Genomic DNA, 20,357 nt, shown 5'->3' with positions numbered 1-20,357 from the left:
AGCTAAGCTTGTCATCAGTGGTGTGGGGGAAAGAGAAGCATTCTACATGAAGAAAACAGAACTGTTTGGAGACACAGTAATACAATCTTTAGCAATCCTCAGTTTCCCCGTAGGTAAAGTAAGGGAATTGGATGTCTCTGATTCCATTCAGTGACACTGTGAGGCAGCACTTCTGGCTACAGAAACCTGTTGGAGATGCTCTGGTGCAGAGAAAGCTCCAGAACCATCCTAACATGGCTAATGAACGTGAAGTTCCAAGTTGGTTGGTTGAAAGGTATATGTGTCACGGCCAAAAAATAGCTGTGGAAAAGGAAGGAAAACCCAAAGAGAAACTGTTTTCAAACATTATACTTTATTTAAGTTAGAAATCATTTTTTCCTCCACCCATGAGGAATACAAGTCATTTTTAATCCAATTTTGTGTGTGTGAGATATAACAATTATTAAAAAGTTCTGGAAAGGTGAATGTGCAGCTTAATGGCTTCTTACAGAGAGAACATACATGCAACCACCACCCAGTTCTAAAAATAGAACATTGCCAGTGTTCTAGAAGCCCCAAAGTGTCCCTTTCCAAGAACGGCTCCCTTCACTTATTTTTTCTCAAAGATAATGGGTAAGGTCTCTTTTAGAGTTTCCTAAAAAAGACTCTAAGATAGAAAGCTAAAGGCAGAAGGTTTACCAGGGATGTTCTTGGGATATGCACTGTAGGGAAACCAGGAAGACAAGATGAGCAGAGGGCGAAGCTCGTTCACAGCATGGTTGCCCCAGAGGACATCACCACTCCTGCAGGTGTCTCAGAGATGGACTAGCCTTTCAGAGTTGTCCTAAATTGAGGCAAGTGGGCGGGGCTTTCTTATTCCCACCTGAGCTAGTCATTAGACATAAGCCAACCCCCAGGGAGGGAGGAGGTGTGACCTTGGGTGTAGAGTTTCCTATGGCCAAGGATAATGCCCAGTGAGGGACCCCACTGGGAGCCATCAAAAGAGAATATTCTCAGCAGCAGAGGAAAGTGCAGGACTCCCGAAGAGGGGCTCCCTTAGAGCAAAACAACATCTACAACTCTAGCTCTTACAGTGAACCACTTCCTTTATATACTTTCAAATTTAAGCATGCCACATGTATTTTTTAAGTATCTGGTTTGTTTGACTCAACATGACACTTTTAAGGCTCAACATTGTTATCTGTGATTGTAATTTATTCATTCCCTTGAGAGTACTGTATTCTATTTTGTTATACCCCAATTTATTCATCCATTCTGCTGCAGAGGGACATTTGGGCTGTGTCCCATCTTTGGCTATATATACATTATGCCATATGAATATCACCATATGAATGGCTCCAGGTGCATAGTTTTATGTGTGTGTCTAGACCGGGCACCCAGGAGCCACATTGCTGGGATGTGGACTAAAAGACTTTCAACTTACACGGAGAATGTCAAAGCTTACTTTCCCAACAACTGCATCTACATGTCCATTGTTCCACAGCCTCTTCAGAACTTAGTGTTTTTATTTTTGTTGTTGTTGTTCTTTTTAAAAAAAAAAAATTTTTTTTTTTTTACTATTTTTTTATTTTTTGAGAGAAACAGAGACAGAATGCAAGTGGGTTAAGGGCAGAGAGAGAGGGAGACACAGACTCCGAAGCAGGCTCCAGGCTCCAAGCTGTCAGCACAGAGCCCGACGCAGGGCTTGAACTCACAAGCTGTAAGATCATGATCTGAGCTGAAGTCGGCCGCTCAACCGACTGAGCCACCCAGGCGCCCCTTGTTGTCTGTTCTTAATGTAGTTATCTGGTAAGTAATCAGATAATGTCTCATCATTATTTTATTTTCCATTCCCTGCTGACTAATCAATTCGAGCACTTTTTCACCCACTTTTTATCTGTTTAGAGTTTCTTCGTTTGTGAGGAGAAACTGTTTTTGTCCTATCTTCTTCTGAGTTCTCCTTTTCTTAGTAAATTAAATAAGATCTTTATACATGTCAAATGTATAAAATATTACAAGTCAGAAAAATACTGCAAATACATTGTGATACTCTGTGGTTGCCTTTCTTAATGGTGTCTCAGAGGTTCTTAATTTTAAAATAACCAAAACTTACCAATTTTTTCCTTTTGGTTAGTGCTTTTTGTGGGTGTGTCTTGTCAAATACGTTTATCTTAAGCTTGTCTAAGTCATTTTAGATACAGATACCTTGTGAAATGCACGATCTCATTTAGTTCTCAGATAAGAAGGTATCTTGTACTATTCTTTCCTTAAAAAAACATTTTGAGTATCTGGAAAGAGAAACTTTTGTTGTTGTTGTTGCTGTTGTTGTTGTTTGTTTTGTTCTGTTTTGTTTTTTGCAAAGAGATAAGTTTGCCTTCATTTTAACTTCAAGTTCTTTTAACTTTCTTTGGTCACTGAATCCATAAGGAAATGATGCTAGTTATTTAAACAGAAAAAAAAAAAAGATAAATCAACTTGCAAAAACATACAGATGCCATTCCAATTCAGCTAAGTGTTTAAAGCTGAAATCTCTTTTTAGAAGGCATGATCACCGGAATGGTTAAAAGGAAAAGAAAAATTAACCCTTAGCAGGAGGCTGTAAAGAAAATCTGTCAGATGTAGTCTGGAAAAATGAACAGATCCAAAAGGGTTTAGATGAGTTCATGGACTGGTGGTTTTATAATGGGATTATTTAAGGAAGTTGAGAGTTTTAGGGTCTATCCATAACCTTTTGAGAGCTATGTCATTCAGGGCAGCGACTCCCAGCAGTGCTGTAGAGCCATCTCATTGGACACTAGTAAGACCATTGACCCTAACATATTCCAAAGTGCTAATTCCTCTTTCCCCTATGCATCTCTCAGGGCCAAGAATGTAGGCATGAATTTAAGATGGCAGAGGCTGAAGCTATGCCTTCAAGTTGGAATTGGACCTGTGCATCTGGTGGGTTTTACCAGCTGAAGGAGTGATTTCATCAGCATGCTATTTTAGTTCAAAGGAGAAGGTGAGCTCATCCTTAGGGGGGCTTTCCCTCAATAGTATCCTTCCTACCAAAAACAAATTCCTGCTATTCCCCCCTACCCCTTTGCCGTTCTCCGGCCTGAGAGGTCGGCTGCTCATCTTTCCTAGAGGTACGTCTCAATTTTCTGTAGACTTTGGTTACACTTGCCTGTGCTGCAGCCCCCAAGGTTGAGAGTCACTGACACCAAGCAACTTTGCCCTTCGTTTTGTAATTATCACATACTAGTCAGCATGGGAGTGTCCATGCTCCCGTGTTTGGGAAACTCAACCTGTCTTTGTACTGCTGTGTTGCCATTGGTGACTTCTCATTTATGTATCCTTGTCCTGGGAAGGGGTTCCATCTGCAAAGATAAATGTCCATCTCAGTTTCAAGAAAGGATATGAGAAAACCATGGTTTCCAACTAATCAACCTGGACAGGAAGTTCTTTATAAAGTAATTACGAGCTTTAATTGCCCAAGGTTTTACAAGTTTGGGTAAGATTAACCTGCGTGGTTTCAATCACAACAAGAAGTCAACATTTTCTTAGTAGCCTTTTCAGGGGCCTGGTAAATATTCTTTTCACTGCCTGGGTTCTGAACCATATCGAGAAAGTAAAGAAATGGAGAACTAAGGGAGGTATAAGAAAAATTCTGTTACAGCATGCCTTGTGATCATGCAGGATTAGAGATTGGGGTCTGTCCAGCTGTCTTTCTCAAGAAGAAGGGAGGGGGGGGTGTGGAAGGGAGGTCAGAGCCAAGTAAGGTAACTTCAGGTAAGCCCATCTTGAAACATGGGGAGGTAGGGGGTGTATCTGCATATCTCCAGAATTCTCCTGATCCAATATACTTGAAGCATTCTGAAAAAGCAGGTATCAAATAGGTGGGAAAGTCTGGAGCTGCTGCCACTATCCAATCCCAGCCAGCTGCAAAATTTTGAGTCGATCATTTCTCAATGGGGTGGGGCCAGGATAGATTTTTGTCACAAACTGGGGCATGAGAACTGTCGGCCAGCTAGCTACTCAAGCTCACCAATTAATCCATCAGTGTCCTCATTAGCTGACTGTATATCTTATGGCCGAATCGTTTAGTCCCCACTTACTATGGGTTTTACCTTCTGTCCTTCATTACAGATGAAGGCTAAGTTAAAGGAAATAGTTTAGTTTGAGATAACTAAGCCTGCTAACTGAACCCCAGAAGTAGACAGATTAATCCATCTTATATAAGGTGGATAGAATATTTATATTTATCCACAGATATAAGCCATATAAGCAATGCTCCCCACATTAGAGCAACCCAAGTAAGACTTATGGCATAGAAAGGCAAGGAACTTCCTGTGAGCAGCTGTCTCTGAAGAGGAGAAATGGAAAAGCTAAGCAAATAATATGCAGTTTATTCTTTCCAGATTTTCCCTTTAGGTATTTTCAGGATACACCATCTCAAATCCTTTGTCCCTGTACACTTAAAAATCATGGAGAGGACAATATTTGTAAGGATCTGAATAATGGGTAGACTATGCATTTCTCCAGGTCACTGGTTCTTAAAAAAATTGTGTTCATTTGTTCAAAAACTCTTTAGTAAAGATCTCTCTCTTTCTCCCTCCCTCTCTCTCTCTCTCTCTCTCTCAAGTGAAATATGTAAACAGATGCAAGCAGGGACTCTAGTTAAAGAATACTGGGGGACACAGATCCTTTTTCACTTATCTGTCATTCTTGTGAGTTTCAGACAGGGTTCCAGGGGTCATTGGGACTCTCCCAAGGATCTACAGGAATTCATTACTCCAGAGAATCAGAAACATTTCCCTGCATTAATTGAGGGCTAAAGAAAGCTAGATTTTAAACCCTGGTAGAGTTATTTTTACTAAATTATATTTGGTTGTGGTGCCTTCAGCATACACTACGGGAGGTTATGAACACACAAACAAGCGCACAAAACTAATTTTATTTATTATAAGGATATTATTGAAGATATTGTTTACCGTATTAAATGTTCTCCATATGAAGACCCAGGGGAGAAGTGTTTCTTAGATTGTTGTTTCTAGGAATAGTTGCTCTTTTTCTTAGCATCTGGCTTGTTTTAATCTATAGACACTGTGAACCCTGAAAACAACTGTCTTACTTCATTCAGGCTGCTCTCAGAGAATACTGTAGACTGGGTGGCTTATAAACAATAGAAATTTATTTCTCACAGTTCTGGAAGCTTGTATGTCTAAGATCAAGGTGCCAGCATGTTGGGTGTCTGGTGATGGACCATGTCCTAGTTCACAGATGGCTGCCTTCTTGCTGTGCCTTCACAGGTGGAAGGGGAAATAGAGCTGTATGAGACATCTTTTAATTTTATAAGGGCACTAATCCCATTCATGAGGTCTCAACCCTCATGGCCCAATTACCTCCCGAAGTCCCTACCTGCAAATAGTATCACATTGGAGATTAGGATTCCAACATACAGAATTTGAGGGGACACATTCAGTCTATAGCAACAGCCATCCATATTTCTGCTTTTGTATTGACTGCTAAAAAGATCAGACCCAAACTGGTGACCTACCTGAAGCAACTGGATGCATTTCATGTATTAACTCCAGTCTTGCCTTTATCTTTTTTTTTAAGTTTATTTATTTTGAGAGATACACAGACAGTGTGAGTAGTGGGGAGCAGAGAGAGGGAAAGAGAGAATACCAAGCAGGTTCCACACTGTCAGCACAGAGCCCAATGTGGGGCTCAAACTTAACGAAACTGAGAGATCATGACCTGAGTGGAAAGCAAAAGTCAGAGGCTTAAAGGACTGAGCCACCCAGACACCCCGAGTCTTGCCTTTATCTTATGTTTCTTACTCTGTATTTTTTAATTTTTTTTTTTTTTTTGGAGAGAGAGAGAGAGAGAGAGAGAGAGAGAGAGAGAGCATGAGTGGGGGAGAGGCAGATAGAGGGAAAGAGAGAGAGAATCCCAGCCAGGCTCCATGCTGTCAGCTCACAGCCTGATGCAGGGCTCAAGCTCAAGAACCATGAGATCATGACCTGAGCCGAGATCAAGATTCAGACACTTAACCAACTGAGCCACCTTTGCCCCTCTTACTCTGTCTTTGGAACTATGTATTAATTAGGAATATTTTTGGCAACTGACAGAAAATCCAACTCAACCTATTTGGACATGAAGATGAGACTGATCCCACCCAACACACATTTATGGATGAGAGGGGTGGATTTCCAAAGGAAATTCGGGGTAGTCTTACCAGAAGAAAAGGAATCATGGCAGCAAAGTGGCTTTGGTAGTTCCAAATCTCACACCAAATCACTACCAAATCAGGTGAAAGAAAGGAAGATTCTCTCTTCCCTTCAAACTTTGGGTAATGTCTGATTTTTTCTCACTGGATGAATTGATGCTAAGTGCCTATTCTTGAACCAATTCAGTGGAATCACCACTTGGCCTAAGAAACCCTTAGTCAAGGGGCAGCTGGGTGGCTCAGTAGGTTGAACGCCTGACTTTGGCTCAGGTCATGATCTCATAGTTCTTGAGTTCAAGCCCCATATTGGGCTCTCTGCTGTCCATGCAGAGCCCACTTCAGATGCTGTGTCTCCTTTTCTCTTTGACTCTCCACCCCACCCCAATAGATAAGCATTAGCAAAACAAAACAAAACAAAACAAAACAAAAAACAAAAACCCTTAACCGATACATCTAATGCTATAACATGGATAGGAAGTGGGTAGAATATGGTTCTTTTGACCTAGGTATTCCTGCTCTGCCCTTCCCCATGCCATTTTCTTTAGAATTATCTATTTCATATCAGTTTCTATGCAGTTTTGGCCTAAGCTTGAATGGGTCAATCAGATAACTAATCCCTGCTCAGCTGGTAATTTCCAGATAACATAATGCCTTAACCTCATTTACAAGTCCCTTAACGAGCCATAAATGCAGGGGCCCTGGTTTACTTTTTATTTAAGAGCATAAAGTGGAAGTAAGAACAAGTCTAGTAAAAACACACCTAATATTGAGTCCCTTCTTCTTGCTACTGGAGGTAATTCTGACTTCTTTTTTAGCAGCTCAAATGAAAGGGGAAGAGGATAGAGACAAGAGCACAAGAGATGATGGGTTAGCTTCATTGACAGGTGGATACATGGATCGATTGTATATCTTCAGGCAATCTCCATAGATGCTTTTTCTTTTATGAGTTTCTGATGGCTATTACACAATTTCAAAGCTGAGGCAGCACTTGGTACAGAGCAGAGTTTGCTAGGTGAATGAAGAACTCCATGCTGACACTCTCATGGTTTATGTGGAACAAATCCAGCTGCCCAGCACCCCACCCCCTGCCATGAAGACCAATGTCTGCCAGTGGATTAACTCCTCCTTTCCAATTTACACAGGCCCCTGATGTTTTAAGCTGAAATGACCACAGCAACATTGCCAGAACTTCCTCTATCTCTGTCTTTCTTCTTTTATGCAGAGTGATGGGTGGCCCATTCTCGGGTTTGGAAAGTGAAATCCATGTTCTCAAATTCTACCTATGGGATTCTGGTGCTTCTGCACTGTTTCTTCTTCTTTCAATTTCATACCACCATCAGGATACTGCCTCCTACTCGTGGCTCAGATCCCTGTATTTTTTAATTCGTCAGGGCAGCGTATAAGAAGCAATTAGTCAGTTTATTTAAAATGCAGATTACTGCGCTCCACTCAAATGGAATTCTGAATCAGTATCCTAGGAGGTAGGAGTCCTGGAATTGCCACTTCGAGAAGCAAACCAGATTCAAATTTTAGCCATTGAAGTCAACTCTTTTTCAGCTTTTAATACCCTACAGTAAAATCACTTAAGTTAGCCTTGGTCAACCTTTGGCTCAAGGAGCTTTGGGGGATATATATATATATATATTTTTTCTTACTCACCACCTACCTTCTCATCCCCTGCCATGAAATTATATGTTTTGATACTGTGGTCCTATGAGGGGATACAAACCATGGTAATATTTAAGTATTTTTGCCACCCCCCACAAGGAATAAGTTTTCACCCCCCCTGGAGGAGATATTGGCCTTTTTGGGAATACACGGTTTCAGTCAAAGACTTTTGGAAGCTCGCTGTGCCCATGCCTGACTGCCCTTTGCCCACGGTGCCAGTGGGCACCCAAATTCACCATGCTTCTTAGTCACTTCTCTCCTCCACCTTCAGACCATCTTTTCTGAGTGCCTTCTGCTGGTCAACAGCACTTGTCCAGTTAATGTTGTCCAGATAATTCCAGAAATGTTGGAATGGTCCCAGCTTCTCCCTGTCCCCTGATCCTGCCAATTTTACCTGCCACACACTTTACGAACACGAATCTTCTTCTGTAACCCAACCTGAATTCTGAACGTCTTCCCCTCTGCCCTGAATGGTTGTCACAGTCTGCTAACAACTTTCTCATCTTATTCAAGGCCAAAGATTTGACTAAAGATTTATACAAAGATCTGATCCCCTTCACACCCTTGCTTTAGCCTTTCAGTGGCTCCCTGATGCCCTTGAGGTGAAGCACAGAGGTTTTCTTTTTTTTTTTTTTTTTTTTATTTTATTTTTTTTTTTCATTTTTTATTTTACTTTTGGGACAGAGAGAGACAGAGCATGAACGGGGGAGGGGCAGAGAGAGAGGGAGACACAGAATCGGAAACAGGCTCCAGGCTCCGAGCCATCAGCCCAGAGCCTGACGCGGGGCTCGAACTCACAGACCGCGAGATCGTGACCTGGCTGAAGTCGGACGCTTAACCGACTGCGCCACCCAGGCGCCCCAGAGGTTTTCAAATGGTGGCAAGAGTCTCTAAAGCTTGGTCGCCTATCCTACTTCTCTGCCCCATCTCCTATGTTTCTGTCTTCACATTTTATGCTCCAATTTAGTGTGCTGTGAATCTCACTATTTTATGCTTCTTTGTCTTTCTTTATGTGGTTCCCTCTTCCCGGGATTCCTTTCTCATTCTTCACTAACTGGTTTATTACTCTATATCCTTTAAAACTCAGCCCAGTCTCTGCCTTCTTGAAAAGCCATTCCCAAGAGCCCAGACTGTGCTAAAGCTTCCTCCACACAATCCCAGGCCACTCTACATTTCTTTTTGTGGCATTGCTTTGAAATCATGTCTGTCTCTCATTAAATCCCAAACTTGTGGATGGCAGCAACCACTTCTTTTTTTATTTTTCTATCTCCAGAAGCTAGAGGAGTGCTTGGCACATGACAAATGTTCAATAAAGTGTTTGTTGAAGTAAACCGAACTACCCTTCCCTAGGTTGGGGGTACTAATTAGTATTAAAATGGACCAAAAAAGCAGGTGCCCAGGAAGGAAATAGAAAGGCCTTGAGAATCCACCAATGGGATAATTACTTCTAAATAATTCAGATTGAACCAGAGTTGTTCCTGAAAGATGCCAAAACAACTGGTCAGTTCATCGGAAAAGTCAGCCAGTTGGCATCGGAGACCAAAACATTCAACCAGTCATTTCACTAGACTTGTGACTTTTCAGCAGGTGTCCGTGCAGCCTGGGATGGAAGAAGTTACTGATCACTCTTTGTCTCTTTCCACTTTCTCCTCCTTCCTACCCTCCCACACCCCCCACAACCTATGCTGGTGTTTCAGCACCCGTGTGACTATATGAACATTTTACAACACTCATGTTTGAGAAAATTCCCTGAACCGGCTAGAAAAATTCCCTGAACTGTCCACACGGAATATCCTACAGGCGAAAAGGCGACTTGAACCAAGTTGCTCTAAAGCACTAGCCCCTTTCAGGTTTTGGACACGTGGCCTCTCTGTCTGAATGGACAGAAAGTCTGAATGTGTAAGAGGAGCTAAAAACAACGACTCAAACAAGACAGCCATTCTCACTCCCCTCAGACCACCGCTCCGAGAGGCTTGCTCTCCGACGGGTTCTACATGCTAAATAACTCCCTATTCTTAGTTCACGTTGACTTGGTGGCCCGAGCCAGGTGAAAAGACAATTGACCCAAACAGCCAAAATGAGCTCAAAACTTCGCTAACGAGGTGAATATTTTCTAATCCCAGTCGGCATTGTCCAGCACCGAGTGCCGCTTTCTAAAAATATGTCCTTCATGTAAAAGGAAAATTGTTAAAAGAAGGTGGGGGTGAGCAGAAAAGGGGTCCCTTAATGGACTGTTTTCTAGTTTTGTTGTGTGCTTTCTTGCAGGCGACTTTTTGGCAAATACTGCATCTTCAGCCAGGAGAAGTTGGCTGAGTACAAAAGAGCTTTTGAAGCGGTGAGTGTAAATTCAGACTCCTTTTCTTTCTTCCTTCCTTCCTTTCTTCGCCCTCTCTCTTCTCCTGTGTCTGGAGACCGCTAAGCAGAAATAATAAGCACCATTGCTTGCAGGACACGTCCCATGAATGATTCAAGCATCAAATGCAACGTTAGGACGGAGACACGCTTTATTCTTTTCTGCAAAAGTTTCCCTATCCATTCTTTATTTACATGTCATGGTAAGGCTAAACGATGCACAGCCAGTCAGAACACACACACACACACGCACACACACACATGCACGCACACACACACACACACACACACACACACACACACACAGAGGAGGCCATTAAACAAATTAAAAGGGATGGGGATGACTAATACAGTACTCTTGGAATCCCCAATTTGATTAGTCTGAGTTTAATACACAAAAGCAGCGCCGGAGAGAGAGAGGAGGCAAACTGCTCTTTAATAACCTGTACAATTAAATTATGGTGATGAATTTAACTATTCCGTGCTTCTTAAAGGAGTCTTATTATCTGATTGCTTGTACAAGAAAGTCAGTTTTTCTTTAGGGTTTTCTGAGTGAGTCGCTGGATATCTCACGGTGGCAGTTCTGTGCTTTAAAAGATGTTTCTTTCCTCTTTGGGGACTGCTGTCCTCTTTCTGAAGCTTTGTCTCCAAAAATTATTCAGATAGTGTTAGCCCCTGGGGAATGCTGACCTTTCTTTAGCCCTCTGGAAAACTGGAGCCAGAAAGGAAAATATAGGGTAAGAAGATTGGTTTTTCCCTTTGGTAGCTATAGCTGGATGCTTAGGGATGACTTTTGGTTGAGGATCCTAATATGCTTTATATTGTGGAGAGCACCCTGGTTCTTTCTTCATGGAGGCTCATTTTACCTTAGGAATAGAGGCACCTCACCAAACATCAGGGGGCATAGTGTGTCAGAAGCTGGGCTTGATTTTCTAGGGACCAGGCTGCTACATTTGTTTCCTTCTCGGGAGGCATCATGCCATTTTCCGGTATGAATGAAGGGTGGCGGTTTCTTATTGGCACCTGAGTCCTGAGAGATTTACATGTACTCTTCCCGTGTAGTTACCAGAGTAGACTTTGTTTCCAGGAAGTACAAAATATGTGTCAAGAACACAGATTCTGGAGCCTGAGAGCCCGAAATCCTGGTTCTGCCACTATGACTTCAAGAATTTAGGTATGTTGTACATCTCCCTGTGCCTCAGTTTCCTCACTGCAGATGCATTTGCATCTGCAAATGCAGATGATAATGATACCACAAAGAGTTGTTGTAAGACTTAAACGACACACATAAAGCCCTAGGACAGGGCCAGATATGTGAATTGGGACCTCACTAATTATTAACCAGTTACCATATGTCAGGCCCTCTGCTGAACTGCTTTCTTATCCCATTTACACAACAAGCCTAAAATGTGGTTGGTAATGTCTCTATTTGAGAGACGGGAAACTGAGGTTTATTGAAACAACGACTTGCCCAAGGTCACGGGATAGAAAGTGGTGAATCCCAGAGTTACCTCTATGAATGTGGGTAGTCTGACTCCAAAACACGTGTGCTCAGCCACTTCTTATACAAATGTATATTTGAAAATATTTACCTGGTTCCCCAAAGTGTATCATCCAAGAGAAAGGAAAACAGTGAAAGCATTTGGAAATGCAGATAGAATGTTCTCCTTGACTCAAATTCATCATCTCTTTTCATTTGCTTCCCAAATCGGTGAATATCTACCATAGGCAGGGTAGGAGTGAGCATTTGGGAGTGCCTGCAATGAAACCATAGGGTAGGTAGGACATGCTGAGAGAACGCCACTGGTCATGAGACCAAAGTGGAGAAGGAGCCATGACGGTGACCAGGAGGCAGAAGAAATGAAGAACGAGCGTGGCCAACCTTTGTTGCCTTCTTTTGTTTTTAAGTTTATTTATTTATTTTTGAGAGAGACAGAGACAGAGACAGAGACAGCACAGTGCAGGGAGGGCAGAGAGAGAGAGGGAGAGAAAGAATCCCAAGCAGACTCCGTGCTATCAGTGCGGAGCCCAACACAGGGCTCCAACTCATGAAACTGTGGGATCATGACATGAGCCAAAACCAAGAGTTGGACCCTCAATGACTCAGCCCCCCAGATGTCCCCCTGTTGCCTTCTTTTGGCACAGGACAGAATCACAGGAAATGGGCTTTAAAGACAGAAGGAGCACTTGTTTAATGGATGCTATTGATGGGAGAAAAAGAACAAGGGATGGAAATCTAATGAAAGTTACAAAGACTCTTGGATTGCTCTCCCCTAAAGGTCTAAGATCCGGGAGAGAGCTAAGATTTGCTTTCTCGTAGCTTGAGGTACTCAAACCTGCATGAGAAAATGGTAATGTCAAGGTTCAGAAGGTTCTCAGGCACAGGCTTTCGGTCTCCTGAGCGACTACCAGAAATCACCATGCAGTTAAGTCCAGAGTGGGAAGCTGATACTCTTTAACACAGGAAGGTGTCTGTGGAGCGTATTTAGAGAAGAATTATCCTATACCAAATCTCCAGAGAGGGAATGGGGAGGTCTGGATTTCAGCTTTCACGGATTCCCCATGTGAAATCAGACTCATCACTTAGCCTCATCACTCTGTCTCCTACTTTATTAAATGAGGGTGTTAAACCATGTAATCCCTGATCAATTATATTTCATGATTTTTATGTTCTGGGCATATAGGTGCCAATAAAAATGCAAAACTACACATGTATGGATTTAATAAAATGCTCAAACAGTCGCAGAACCTTGAGAATGTTGCAAAAATCTTTGGTAACCTTAGGTTCAGTTTGTAATTTGAAGAACCTGGACTGGATTATCTTTCATAGCCATTGTGGTGCTAATTTCCCCAAAGGACTATTTTGTTCCTGGAGAGAAGAGGACACACACTTCAAAGCCTTGTTTGGGGGAAGCTCTGTCCCTGGACATCAATTATTGGGCAATACAAACAAAAACACCCATGGAAATTATGTGGTGGGAACTTTAATTATTAACATAGGGTGTGAGTTCAAGAGATCCATTTGATGAAACTCAGAATCTAGGCACCAAGGAGGCTGATGTTAGCTTTAGAATTGGGCTATTACACCATGTTCTTTTTTTGGATAAAATTCCAGGAAAAAAAGAAAACACTAAAACCGTTGGAAAGATTTTGTAAGGCTATCCTTGAAACAGGCCAATAAAATCTTGGTATGGTTTATTAGGAAATAAATGGTGTTGGCAGAGGACTTTGTGGATTTGCTGCATGAAACTGCAGTGAAATATCACCTCCCAACTTAGAACTGGCTTGGGGACCGTGAACTTTTAGGCAAGTCCTTTGCTTATCTGAGCCTCCTCTTCCTCATCCATAAATAAAGGGGGAATATTATCCAACACATATAACATGAAGAATGAGTAGGACATGGGGGGAGGTGGAAAAGGAACCAGACAAAAGGGAACTGATATTTCTGGGAAATATGATTGTTATCACCATCACTGTCCTTACAACCATAGGCTGCTCATCTCTCGTTCATTCTGTCAACTTCTTCCCACCATCTTGGCCCTTAATTACATCACCAGTTACTTGCTCACTAGGCTTTCTTAACTTCACTGCTTCATTACTTCTATACTCAGCTCCTCAAAATGCCCTACTTCATTCATATTACTCTCTTCTGTTGTTCTTGCAATCACACACTGGGACACCCTTGAAGGCAGGAGACCTAGCTTATTCATGAATTTTAGTAGCCTCTCTCCTGCCTAAAATTTGGGAAATGAATGAATGAATGAATGAGTGATGCTCATTCTTAGAAATAGGCTTGGCCCAACCTGATCTTCACCTCTGGAGTCTCCATTCTGCCCTGTCTTTACATGATAATTCATTCTGGTGGCCCAAACCAGCCTTTCCTTGTTTCATGGCCCTGTAGTGTTCACCACAGAAACATTGGCCTTTGACATTTCCTCTCTGAGTATTTCCCACCACCATGGCCTTTGTGTGTCCTTCTCACCAGGCTCCCTTTGTCGTCCCTGGTCCGTCAACCAACTCATCTGTAGTTAGGTACATTCTCTAGTCCCGAGATACCAACTAGAGAGAAGAAGAAAGGAAGTCCTACCTCTTCTTCCCAACCCTAGGCATGAGTGAGCCCCAAGGATTAATCTTTGACCTTGTGCTTTTCTCCAGTCTTTTTGTTCTCCAGCCTGAAATCGTAGCATAACCCCAGTCTTCAATATCACTGTCTCTCAGATAATTTCTGAACTTCTCTCCCTAGCACTTATTCTATTTCCCAACTCCTGAACTTTTTAAAAGTACTCTTCTCCCAATGCCTGAGACTCAAAATTTCTTAGACCGTTCCTTTGCCTTTGGCTTCTTAGATCCCCTCAGAAGGGATTATAAAGTATGTGTTCATAACATCCCTCACTTCTGGCTCATCCTTTCCTTATCCTTTTTGAACTTCTCATACCTATCTATCTGTTCTTTTATTTGCTCATCCAGTCCTTCATTCAACAAATACGGTGAACAAGGCTGACAATTTCTCTATTCTCATAGAACTCACTCTCTAGGAAAGGAAGATGGATAAAGGCAAATAAATAAACACAGACTTAAGTGTATACATAACTTCAAGTAGTGGTAAGTCATACGAAGAAAAATTGAACAAGGTAAGTGAATAGATGGTATCGGAAGGCTGCCATTTTAGTGGCCCCTCTGAGTAGGTAACATTTAAGCAGAAATCTCAATGAAGTGAGAGTGAGCAGGTGGCTATAGTTGTCTTGAAAAGAGAACAGCCATCATAGAAGCTCCAGGAGAGAATGTCCTTGGTATATTCTAGGAACACTATGGAGATCTGTGTGGCATGAATGTATAACATAGAGAGCAAATATAGCATGGTGGGAAGAGTATTGGGTAAAAAGATCAGAGTGTGCAACCTGATGTGCAGTCTCAAGGAGTCGTCTCACCTCTCTGGATTGAAAGAGTTAGATAATCTCTAAAATATGCTCAGGTGTTGAAAAATTTTATCATCTCAATGAGACTGTCAGTTATCTGAAGGCAAGGAGCCAATTCATATTCACATCCTCCATAGTTGACAAAGCAATGGCAAACACTGCATTCAATTGAATACATTAGGTATAAATTGAGTGATAGAAAGAAGTGAAGATAAGGACAGAGAGATAGCAGGGGGCAGTTCATGTAGGACCTCATTGAGGACAATGATAAATCTTGGATTCTACCGAGATAGACAATCAGTGGGGGGGTTCGAGCAAGACAGCAACATGATTTTACTTCCATTTTAAAAATGATCACTCTGGGGTGCCTGAGTGGCTCAGTCAGTTCAGCATCCAACTCTTGATTTAGGCTCAGGTCATGATCTCACAGTTTGTGAGTTCAAGCCCCACGTTGGGCTCTGTGCTGACAGCACAGGGCCTGCTTAGGGTTCTCTCTACTTCTCTCTCTGCCCCTCCCCTGCTTGCACTCTCTCTCTCTCTAAATAAATAAATAAATAACATAAAAAATAAAATAAGATGATCTCTCTGGCAGCTATGTAGAGAGCAGACCATGTACATGTGGGGAAAGGAGAGTTGGAGAGTTGAGGGAGGGTAGTGGGAGCCTGATGGGAGCTTGCTCTAGGGCATGAGGGAAGTCAAATTTTGAAGTGGTCAGATTTTGAAAAAAGAGCCAATTTGCTGGGAAAGAGTGTGAAAAAGAAACGTCAAGACTGACATTGAGCCACCGAATGGAGAAAAAGCAAGATTTGGAGAAATACCAAAATGTCGGCTTTTCATCTGGCTACATGTATGTCTAGATATCCAAGGGAAAATGTGGAGCATGTGGTTTGGAATCACCAAATGGTAGGTCATTTAAAGTCATGAAATAAGGGCCTAAGTGTAGATAGAGAAGAGAAGAGCTTTAAGAGTGCAAATCTGGGGCCCTCCAAAATTGAAGGGTCAGGAAGATGAAGAATACCCAACAAAGGAGGCTCAAAGGTGTAGCCCGTGGGCTGGAAGAAAACCAGAGTGTTCGCCACCCAAGCCTGGATTACTGCACTGGAGTCTTGCATTTCAGCCTCTTGACTTTCCCATTTTTTCTGACATGTTGCTATTGGTTTCAGCCCCATAAAAAACTGAGAATCATTTTTAATTATGTTTAAACACTTCCAGTGTAGAGAATAAAAGCATGAAGTATCCACCATAATAATCATTTCCTGGTTCTCCTCATTGCCTCTCCCTCACTCCTCAATAAAGACATATATACACATGTGAACATGGACACAATTTAAAACATGGAAATTATTTAGAATTCAATTTTAAGAGAGAGCTGTTTAGAAGCACTTACATATTTCCACGCAAACATACCCCCCAACACACACACGTACATACCCTCGGGGAGAGTTTGTTAAATGCTTCTTTCTGTTTCTAGCTTACTTTTCTTCATACCTCCATCTATAACACTTTTTCCCCCTTTGCTGCCTGTTTGTCCTGTGACTCGGAAAGTTCTTCAAGAAGAAGTGTCGTTTATATTTTTGTTCTGTTCAGTGCTTGAGCCCAAAGATGATGCTTACTAAGTGATTATTGAAATCAAGTTCTAACATCTCATCCAGTGAGTGGAAGAAACGCAACAAGAGATTTTGGTCACTGGTGGGTAAAGGATAGCATATTTCTTCCAGCAGAATCCATGGGATTGAAGCAGGAACCAAGCCAATGGCTAAGCAGGAGATGCAAGAGTCATCTTGCATCCTGACAAAAATGTCAGGATTTCAGTGGGTTCAAATAGGATCCACGCAGCTTCCAGAGGTGACTACTGTACAAATCAGGGACTAGAGATTTGCGGTCTGAGCCCCAAAGAGGAGACTAATGCGAAAAGCCTCACTTTGGGGAAACCCAAAATTTTCCAGTGATTCTCCAGGTACCCTGTGATCCAGGTTTAGGGAAGTAAGGCTAAATATATGCATGATTGACAGGTGAAGAGCCAGCTTCTAACCCCTTGCCAGATACAATTCTCTTTGGAAAGGGGACGTGGTGATACTGACTTGAGCCTGATGGTCCTTGGTATCTAGAGCTGGGTCAAGTTGGAGCAGGTCAGGACATTCACCTGGAAAGATCTTCATGTGAAAAAGGCCATGATTACACAACCAGTGAAGCTATCAGACTCGGAGAGACCTGCCAAGCCAGAGGTGCAATATGATACAGGAGCCATATATACTGATGAGTACAGCGATTCACTTCAAAAGCAGGAATATTTGGAGAGAAGCAAAAAGAAATTTATTGTGGAACTAGAAATACCAAAATTGTTTTCAGGTACCTGTTTTTAAAGAGTCAGGAAAGACAGAAAGACTAATAATAATAACAACAGCAACCAATCTCCTGAGCCATTAGTAAGTACCAAGCTCTGTCCCGAGCTTTTCATCTGTAGAGCAGTTTAAACAAAAGAATCAATGCATGAAACTTTGCCCCAAGAAATTAATTAGCATGTTGAAAGGAGAAAATTTGCCCATCGTCAATATAAAACCAAATGAAAGGGATATGAAGACAGAGTGAAGACAGTGCGAGAAAAAGGAAAAGGATAAATATGAAATGAAACATCTCTACTCATCTCAGGTGAGAATTTTAAAAATGAAAAAAAGAGCTTATTGCCTTTGGATTGAAAGATTTATTAAGGAATGTTTCATAGCTGAAAGAGCATGACCTTAGGGAGCAGACAGGCTTCAGTTCTGATCTTGACTTCATTTATTATGCAATCAATCATCATTAAGTTATTTTCAATATTTTGAGTTTTTATATTCTCATTCGTAAAATGGGAATAATATTACCTACTTCACTGGGTTGTTGTAACAGTCAAGTGGAATGAGATTAAATATCCAAAATGTTTGTTAGAGTGTCTGAGTCTTGAAGCTAAGGATATTTCCTTGATTATATAACATATTCTATGTTATATTTGGCATATAATAATAATAATAGCTAACTTTTGTTAAACATTTATCTTGAGAAACATCACTAAGTACTTCCTGTACAATATCTCATTAGATATGCAGAATAACCACCCTATGACACCCATCCTATGTTCTCCACTGCATAGGTGAGGAAACCGAGGCACAGAGCCATTCACATTTCTTGCGCGAGGACTCAGATTCAACTTGCTGTGGAGCAAGAGTTCAAAGCCAGGAAGGCTGACTGCAGGGCCCATGCTCCTGACCGCAGTGCCATGTGGTTTCCTCAGATTATGCGCTCCTAAGCACAGTAATCTGGTTTGGCCTCGTCATGCTCTGTCCACAGCTCTTGGTACAATACCAAGCCCCTGTCGGTTGAAAGGCTAACCTATGTGGTTTTCTCATGGCTTTTGTTAGAGAAAAACAAGAAGGAAACTGTCCACTAGTCGGTTATGTTACATGAGTTTGCAGGCCTACCTACTATTGTTTCCGTACCTCTCACACCTGTTATTACCTTTGACATAAACTTGCCACTCTCTCCCGTGCCGAAGAGGTGGATTTTGGCATGAAGAAAACACACTGGATTGCATGCATGTTGTGGTGAACCTCGCTGCCTTTGTCTGAAGATTCTTGTCCCAGGTTTCATGGGTCCCATTACCCTAGATTCCGTTAACTCTGAGCGTATTTCATCCTAATACCCTACGTTCTACATTTGGGAATATATTAATAGGCACATTTTACCTGCTAATTTATCTTGTTTCTTCTACTGAGCCAGTAACTCAATTCAATACGACATAATGCAACCCTATTCCTGTGCAGGGTATTGTATGGAGTAAATACATGGTTCCCTCTCTCCGAGAGCTTAGAATCTGGATGAGAATAGAAGGTGTACAAACCTGATACGAAGGACAGGGCAAGCATAGAAATACTAGTGTGAGTATGAGTATGCGGAAAATAATGTGATTTGTGAGTTCCTACTGGACAATGTCTGCTTATACTTGTACCCCTCTGGGCCTACCCGGGAGTCATGCAGCAGTCAGTCCCTTCTGTGGAAAATAAAGAAATTCATTCGTTCATGTATTCATTTATGTCTTCCTCTAACACCTGTTTGCTCAGAGCTTACCATGTTTTAGGCACCGTGCCAGGTACAGGAAACTCAAATATGATCTGGTAGTAATTTGTTTTCAAGGAGTTGCTGCCCCGAGGAAGAGAGAATATATATAAATTGATAATTTCCATGAAGTGGGAGGCAAGATTCAAGAGGAACATATATGGAGCTGTGACGTCAGAGAGCAAAGAGTGACTAGTAATGTCCCCAAGACTCAAAGCTGCTGGCATGGGATCATACGAAGACAGGAATAGCATTGTCACTTCCGTAGTGACACAGAGTCTCTTTGGGGAGTCTTAATCTGCTTATGGTAAGCACTAGGCGTAAGTGCTCATCATCCGGACTGCTTTAGAGACAAAAAAAAATGATAGAATTCTTTTGTCTTTCTTTACAGATCTTAGCACAGAACCTATAGCAGAGGGCATACAACGATCTCTTTCTATCATGGTCACCTGGCTGAGGAAGGTGTATAGACTTCAGTGACCAGTAAATCTAATTGGGGCCCCCTAATTCTTTGGCTTATTAGCAGTGGGGTCTGAGACAAGGTCATCTTCTCTGAGCTGCTTCCCCCAGCTGTAAATGGGAATGAGCATCATCACACCTGCAAGAAGTGCTTTTTGGGGATTATCGCTTTGCCTTCATTATTATTATTATTTCCGTTTTACAGATGAGAAAACTGAGGGTCAGGGAGCTTAAGTCACTTGCCCCAAATTCACAGCTAATACTTAGAAGCTGGCAGTCAATCCCTGGTGCTCCTTCTCCATTATACTTCACAGCTGACTTTTCAGGTCTATGGTATGAAAAATAATTTTGTAAACCATCTAGCTCAGTGCCAGAAACATAGCGGGTCCTCTCTGCTATTGTTGTTGTTTTTTTTTTTTAAATTTTTCGATGTTTTTATTTGTTTTTGAGGCAGAGAGAGACAGAGCATGAGCAGGGGAGGGGCAGAGAGAGAGGGAGCCACAGAATCCGAAGCAGGATCCGAGCTGGCAGCCCAGAACCTGACGCTGGGCTCGAACTCACAAACCACAAGATCATGACCTGAGCCGAAGTCGGACTCTTAACCGACTGAGCCACCCAGGCACCGCTCTGCTATTGTTGTTTAATTAACTGGTGATAGAGGGTCAAACTTAGACTTGCAA

The 20,357-nt window shown here is 42.0% G+C and overlaps 1 long non-coding RNA gene across 2 annotated transcripts; it reads left to right on the top strand.

The window, feature by feature from the left end:
• The first annotated feature begins 2,846 nt into the window (after positions 1-2,846).
• Positions 2,847-19,519, top strand: LOC122225008. 2 transcript variants are annotated; one of them, XR_006205064.1, is made up of 3 exons: positions 2,847-2,980; positions 10,127-10,196; positions 19,297-19,519. It is a non-coding gene; the product is annotated as an uncharacterized LOC122225008 (long non-coding RNA). The 2 variants fall into 2 exon arrangements; XR_006205065.1 differs by lacking the exon at positions 19,297-19,519 and adding an exon at positions 10,310-10,434.
• The last annotated feature ends 838 nt before the right edge of the window (positions 19,520-20,357 follow it).

The sequence above is a fragment of the Panthera leo genome, chromosome B4 (assembly GCF_018350215.1).
Source record: "Panthera leo isolate Ple1 chromosome B4, P.leo_Ple1_pat1.1, whole genome shotgun sequence".
Taxonomy (NCBI): domain Eukaryota; kingdom Metazoa; phylum Chordata; class Mammalia; order Carnivora; family Felidae; genus Panthera; species Panthera leo.
Note: the sequence above shows the minus strand (reverse complement) of the source record. Positions and strands in the feature narration are given on the sequence as shown.